The sequence below is a fragment of the Gossypium arboreum genome, chromosome 12 (genome assembly GCF_025698485.1).
Source record: "Gossypium arboreum isolate Shixiya-1 chromosome 12, ASM2569848v2, whole genome shotgun sequence".
Classification (NCBI taxonomy): Eukaryota; Viridiplantae; Streptophyta; class Magnoliopsida; order Malvales; family Malvaceae; genus Gossypium; species Gossypium arboreum.
The window spans coordinates 344,347-351,452 of NC_069081.1; positions in this window are offsets into that span (position 1 = coordinate 344,347).

The following is a 7,106-nucleotide window of genomic DNA, read 5'->3' on the forward strand; positions in this document are numbered from 1 at the left end:
GTTTTGTATGGTATATGTCTATCTAATGTACGCTTGCTCCTTGTGAGCTAGTGTTTCTATAGTGTCTAACTACAAAATTTTAGATAAAGGAACAACACCATCTAAATCAAGTAGTAAAATAATTTTAATATTTACTAAAATAGAACAATTTTTATCATGGGTCAAAAGCAGATCCATAAAACCAATTTTCATAATTTTTTAATCCCAATTTTCAAAGGAAATATTTAAAAAAAAATTTAATTTATAATTTTGTAACTATTAAGTAGAAAAATGCGGTGGTCTTGTTGGTCAAAGTGAACCACTTAAATGCATGACCTGAAAAGTAAAATTGAACCAGGCAAATCAGTTTCCATAGAAATGCCATTTCACCTGATTAATTGACCAATTGATATCAATTTGTTTAGATCAATTTTGTCACTTGAAGAGATTGATGGATTTGATGGGAGATTAAATCGATTCAACCAAACCAATTTCCAGCATCGTAGACCTGAGAATTGGATTTAACTAACAATCGACACATAAACCATTTGTTACTAAGCAAAGTTAGGCTTCGCTCTTTAACTTTTGACTAACCAAAGTTGTTAAATTTGTTCATCTGACCTCTCATTACAAAGTGGAGTAAGTGCAGGTGTAGGTGTATGGGCAGAAGCAAGTGAATGTTCAAAAAAGAAAACTCAATTCAAAATTATTTTTTTTTGCACAGAAAAAAATAAAAATTTTAAAATCAAGCCTGTTTGTAATATTTATAGCAATAAACTTATTCCCGAAATAGTACCTATACTTTGAGTGAAACTGTAATAGTCCGATTTTTCAGTGGCGTCAGAAACAATGGTTTTAAAACCCCATTTTTGACAAGAGAGTTTGTAACTATTATTATTTAATAATTATGAGGTTAGTGTAATGTTTAATTAAAGTTTGGTTCATTAATATTTCAATCGGATAGTTAATTAAAGTATAAGGACTTAATCGTAAAAATTGTAAAAAAATTAATCGCTATAGATTTTTATTTAGCTAAGGGACCAAATAAGCAATTTGGCCATTTTTATTGGTGAATAATGGAAGATGATGACATCCTCCACTTATGTTAACTTATGGTGATTACGTTAAGTTTAATTAAAGCTTAAATTAACTAATCATGTTTTAACTAAAGGTTAATCTTGGTATAAATACTAATGAAAAAAAAATGAGCATAATGCTCATCTTCTTCATCTACACGAGTAGAATAAAAGAAAAATATGGTTTCCAACATTTCAAGCTTAAGTCCTTCAATTGGCAAGTAAATTGAAGTCGTTTCTTGTAATTTTTATGTGTTTGGAATACTTGGAGCTCGATTTAACTAGCCTAGGGATTAATTTGTGAAACTGTTAAAGTTCAAAAAATTTACCACTGATGAATCTTGAAGCTTTTGGTATCAAATTGATAGGTTTTGAGCTTAGTCATGAAAACGACTACCTTGTAAAGTGAAAATTGTTAGTTTTGAACATAGGGGCGAAAGTGCAATAACTTTGATTTTGGCATGATTTTTTGTAATTATAGGTTTTGGTGGTCTGTAGTAGGATTAAGTTAAGATCGATTTTGAAATCAAAGCTCAAATTTGAAAGTTATGGCAAATTTGGTTTTAGGACTAAATTGAATAAAATGTAAAAATGAAGGAATATCTGATAAATGAAATTGAATTGATATATGATGATAGTATGTTGTTGTGGAATGTTTGGAATTGATAGTTTGTAATTAATTACCATTTAAATCAGGATTTGACTCAAGTCGAAGATAATTGAGGAAAATGGAAATTGTGGATTAGTCCCTACTGTGAATCTAATTTGCTGATTTTGTTAGGTAAGTTCATATGGTATATTTATGTTTTGAACCTTATGTATGTTATAATGTGAATACCTATAATTTTAATGAACATATAACTATGAACTTGTACGATGAAAATTACCTCGATGAAACTTTGTAAATGTATCTTACTCTCGCCATAAGTTGATTTTTTATTATACTGAGCTCCAACATTTGTTACAGAAGAAGATACATGATGGGCTAACAATTTGTTGTCTTTTTAAAGGTTTAGCCTAGACTGGTAACCTTACATGTATTTATAGGTTTGGCTAAGCAATTTGATGTGTCAATATAAAGGATTAGCACGACGAGTAATCTAACACGATTATATGCTCAAAGATGTAAGAGCCTATGATGTAATTAATACTTGTCTAATTGTTCATAGAGTTTCATCGGGTAATACAGCTTAATATGAAAGGTGAAAACGAAATGTGTTGTGCAAAATGCTAAAAATATGATAATGAAGGATCTAATATATGTATATCTATGAATGAGATGTGGTTAGATTGAAATAAATATAGATTACCTTGTCGATTCTCGCTTTGATGAATTAGGTAAACTTGATTATTCATGTTAGTTTTGTAACACCCTAACCCGCCTTCATCGTCAGATTAGGGTTACGGAGTATTACCGAACAAATCATAACATTTAACATTACATAGAAACAATTAATCATATTTAAATATTAACATTCAATCTCAATATTCATTCATAGCATAAACATATTTACGGATCATAAATCGAGCTTATGAGGCCTTAAAAATAGTTTGGGATCAATCATAGACTAATTTAAAATAAAACCGAAAATTCTAGAAAATTTTAAAATTTTGGAAACATGGGTCACACGGCAGTGGCTCAAGGCATGGTCGTGTGGCCACCGTGTACAATTCGAATATGGGACACACAATGTATCCCATCCATGTGTCTACTCGTGTGGGTATTCAAAATAGGTCACACTATTGCAGTGCTAGATCATGTGCCTTCAAAGTAAGGTCACATGGCCGTGTAACTCTATGTGATTGTGTGGTTCAACCTGCACTTAAAATTAAAATGACACACTACTGTATGGTGTGGTGTGTGTGGCACACGACTGCAGGATGACTTGTGTCCCAGTGCCGTGTGGTCCCAAATGACCCCTAATGCAAACCAATTCAACCTCAATTACTTGGGCACCAAACCAAACCATTTCTACATACATTCATATGGTCAAAACACATTCAAACACACATAAAACATGTCAAATCATTCATTCTATATGCCTAACCAATATGTCATCAATTGGCACCACAATCCACATACCAAAACAATTCAAATAAATTCACAAATTCGTATCTTAAACATAATCTCATACACCATTTAATCATTTCACTCACTTTCCACTATACCATAAGCCATCTATATTCACAAGGCATTCATAAATGACTAAAATACATATTTACACCAATATTTACCAACCAACAATTAATGATATATAAACACAAATAAGCTTGGCATAAACTCAAACCATGCCATATTGCTAAAATAACATTAAAGCTCCTATTACATGTTATTTATAACCAACAACAAAAATCAACCAAAAACTACCAAAATGAAGGAAAAATAGTGTGAATGTGCTCCGACGAGATTCCAACTGATCGAGCTTCTCGATGATCTACAAAAAAAAAAAGAAAAGAAACAACTAACATAAGTAATAAGCTTAATAAGCGCAAATAATGAAAACTTAAACTTACCGACATTTATGTCTAAACCAATTAAGCATAATTTCATTAGATCATAAGCATACTTTTCTTTCCTATACACACCACTTCACAAGGTTAGTAGGTTTATCTATGAACATATAAATCCAATCAAATCATGGAACATAGCATAATAAGCATTTCAATATATATATTTCATCCATTATATATTCAAATAACACCATTTTCACTTCTAGTACACATATCAACATTTTCCATTTCGTCTTTCAATATTATAGATCATTTCATATTCATACATATTCGATTTAAGCTTTAATCACCCATTGAACCAAATGAAATATCATTGGATACTCAAGAAATGATCACACAAGCTGTGACTGTAACATGTAACCGTATATGCTCACATGAGTTATGGGCCGAGGTGTTAAGCTACACGATGCTGCTCATACGAGCTGTGACTGTAACATGTAACCGTATATGCTCACATAAGTTGTGGGTCAGAATGTTAAGCTACACAATGCTGCTCACACGAGCTGTGAAAAATCCGCAACAAATGTAGAATCTTAGCCATCAGTAGGACATCTAAGACCAACACCTGAAACAGTAAATAACCCTAATGACATGTCATTTGTATCCTAAGTATTCATGAGGTTCAAATAGGACCATTTTACATATCCAATTCCTTTAATTGCATTCCATTATACCTTTTCAAATATACTTCCATGAAATGCACATTTTCAAACATATCATTCAATTTGATTAACATCATAATTTGATCCATATTACCAAAATACCATACAACTATCAATCTAATCTATACATAGCATAAATATTTATTAACATTTCATTCAAAACGACAAGTCATAATTTAATCCTTATACGAACTTACCTCGACTAAAGTTGTAATGGCGTAAATTCAATGTTATCTGAACAAGGGTTTCGTAACCACAAATCCGATTTAAAGAGAAATTTATTTCAATATTTTTGCTTGAAAATTTATATGATAGGAAAATCGTATGAAAATATTGATAGGAAAATTTTATCAATTTAGTGATTAGTTAGAAAAAGAAATTATTGAAGAAATTGGGTAAAATAAGGTATCGGGACCTCTATCTCGTAAAATCGAGTCAAAATAATTTTATAAATATTTATGAAATGTTATTAATGTGGTATTAAAATTTCGTTAGGAAATTTTAATGTTTGGGTAGTCAATTAAATGAAAAGGACTGAATTGTAATAGGTGTAAAAGTTGCTAGAGTGATTAAATAGCTTATTAGTCTAACGAGAAAGGATATAAAAGGCAATTAGACCCAAAAGTTATTTGGGCTGGACGGCAAGGGTATGAAAGCAGCAGAAAAATTGATAAATTAAGGGTAAAATTGGAATATTGCAAATTTAACTAAATAAAACTAGGACTAAATAGGAAATATCTAGATTTCTCTTCATTTCTCTTCAATTCCAGCAGCTAAAAACGCCATAGGAGGGTTCTCTAAGCTGGTATTTCATAATTTTTGCACCAAGTGAGTTAATCCTTGCCTTTTCTTGTAATTTTGTGTTTCTAAGACTTTTACAACTAGATCCTACTATTAAATTCATTAGTTTTTGATTTCATGGATGAAATTTAAAGTCACCATGGTTGAGTTATGTAAGTTTATGATGAAATAGAATGAAATTAAAGCTTTAATTTGTTTATGAGAAGATTTTATTAGGCAATTTCAATGGAAATTGATTTTGGGACCTAATTGTGAAAATGTTTGGAATTAAAGTCTATTGCTGAAATTCTGATTCCTAAAGGTTGTAAACTAGTTTAAGGTGATAGAATAAAATGTTAATTGATAAAAATCAGCTCAATTGAGAGGCTAATTGAGTAGGGACGAAATTATCATTTATTAAAAGCTTAGGGAAAAATGGTAATAAACAGCTTGCACTAAAACAGTTTGGACAGCAGCAGTAGACTAATTTTGAAAAATCACCAAAATTGTAGGAATCGAATTAGAAGATGAAAAAATATGGAATTAAAGCTTATTGAGTCTAGTTTCTCATAGAAGAAATATTGTAAGCAATGGATTTGTAAATTTTGAGATATAATGAATTTTGTGAGACAAGGCCAGAATGAATTCGGGTTCCCTGTTCTGACTTTGAAAAATTATAAAAATTGAATAAAAATAATTAGGGACTTAAATTTATATTTCTATAATTCTGAATGAGTCTATTTTTAATAGAAACAAACAAGAACATCATTTGAATTCTGTATAAAGAGATAATTTATTTTAGTGAAGAAGGGTCAGAACTGTTAGACAACAGAACAGGGTGACTTTGAAGAATAAACTGTACTGATTGGCTAAACCAAAAATTCTGAAAATTTTATGGTAAAAATATATATGAGTCTAGTTTCAGGAAAATTAACGGATCTTAATTTGGAGTTCCGTAGCTCAAGTTATAAATAATTTAGTGACTATGACTCAAGTAGACAGCTTTGAATGAACTATAAATAATAGTTGAATTATAGAGAATGTTGCATATGAACATGAAATGTATTAAATTGATAATTAAATTTATTTATTTAGATCCAGAAGATTCAAATACGAAGCTAGATCGAGGAAAGGAAAAAGTTCGGGATTAATAGATTTTTACTGTTTACAAACAAGTATCAAGGTAAGTTCGTGTAACTTGAATTATATTCTTAAATGCTTGAAATGCATGTTTTTGATATGAATATGATTTGAATGTTCATTATATGGAAATTTATGAAACATTGATATATTTGATAAAATGGGAAGAAATCCCGGTTGAATGAAAGGAAAATTCGATGGATCTCTGAAAAGGAATTGACGGTAAAAAGGATCTAGCCCGGACGGGTGATCCTATCCTGATATAGCCCTCCCGAAGAATATGTGTAAAATGGATTTAGCCCGGACGGGTAATCCGAATTAGGGTCTGAATTTAGCTCGACTGTAATTGGATCCAAGCTCATTAGAGTAATTGTCGTTGCAGGGGATTTAGCCTGGACTGGTAATCCCGACAATACTCTATGAGTTTATATTGCAGGGGATTTAGCCTGGACTGGTAATCCCACTGCAAGGTTGAGGTTCACGGGAGTGTGCTCTCTGAAATGGAAATGTGCGCACATGAATATGAATTGACGGACCCGAAATTGTACACTAAAAGTGTACCTCTGAAAATCCATCGAAATTCCGATAAATTCAACGGGATAAATATGAAAAATAATAAGGGAATGAAAATCATGGTATTGATGAGTACATCAATCATGGTATATATATATATAATATTGATACATGGAAACTATTGTACTAACTTGAATGTTGAGTTTGTGCATGTTAGGGTAATAATGCATTGATTGGATATATGAATGTTTATTATATTGTATTGAAAATATTAGGTAAGTATAATTCTTGTTACATGAGCTTACTAAGCACAAAGTGCTTACCCCGTTTCCTTTTTCCTTGTTTTGTAGTGTTAAGAGCTCGAAGGTCGGATTTGGTGGAGACACATCACATCGTCAACCTCAGGATTTCGGTATATAAAGAAACATTATTTTGGAAATCAATG